Source organism: Mus musculus, chromosome 13, assembly GCF_000001635.26.
Source record: "Mus musculus strain C57BL/6J chromosome 13, GRCm38.p6 C57BL/6J".
In the NCBI taxonomy this organism is placed as follows: Eukaryota; Metazoa; Chordata; class Mammalia; order Rodentia; family Muridae; genus Mus; species Mus musculus.
In genome coordinates this window covers 21,322,298-21,323,091 of record NC_000079.6, presented here as the reverse complement: position 1 = coordinate 21,323,091, position 794 = coordinate 21,322,298, and the positions used below count along the sequence as shown (strand labels likewise).

At 39.5% G+C, this 794-nt stretch overlaps 1 non-coding gene across 1 annotated transcript; it reads right to left on the bottom strand.

The window, feature by feature from the left end:
* Positions 1-205: 205 nt before the first annotated feature.
* n-TTcgt4 lies at positions 206-279 on the bottom strand. Its single transcript has one exon. It is a non-coding gene; the product is annotated as a tRNA-Thr (tRNA).
* Positions 280-794: the final 515 nt, after the last annotated feature.

Below are 794 nucleotides of genomic sequence, written 5' to 3'. Positions count from 1 at the left end.
GCCCCTAAAGCTTACTACAGTTTAATGTAAATTAATGAAAAGTGATTGAGGTCTGTGAGTTATTCTTTAGCCAGTTTTTGAATCTGGTTTATCTCCATAAAAACTGTGTTGTTTTTAAAAAAGTGGGAGGACCATATCAGGTTACAATTTTGTAAATATAGTAACTTTAACAATTGCGCTTCTACTAGCAAGATGTGAAAACAGAAGGCCCCACTGGGAGTCGAACCCAGGATCTCCTGTTTACGAGACAGGCGCTTTAACCAGCTAAGCCATGGAGCCACGCTGTGGCAGGTGAGAAAGAGAGATGAATCTATCCCACTTTATTTCTGCTCCGTGGGGGCTGGAAGGGGGTGGGGGGGAGTTAGTTTACATTATCTAATGATGCCTGGTTTTGGTTTGTTTGTTTTTTAGATGTTTTTGATTTTGTTGTTGTTTTTTAGTTTAGTTTTTTTTTTTTTTTTTTTTTTTTTTTTTTTTTACAGAGAAGAAGCGGTTGAGAAAAGATGCCCCGTGTTTTCTCTGGTCAGATTGAAGACATCACACACGAGAGTCAGAGTCAGATTTTTTATTTATTTTTATTTTTATTTTTTTTAAAGGACGGGCATTTAAGGAAGAAAAATCTGGCTATGGAGTAACTGACAAAGACCACTACGGCAAAGTAGATAAATGTGTAGGTGCGGCCCGTATGTGAGCTCCTGTGTGCTATGCAAATCGTTGGCTGAGGAGTTGCATAAAAAGTAAACCGCTATATGTAGCGCGCTCGCTTGCCAGATTTGCTGGCGACTGGTCAGGCG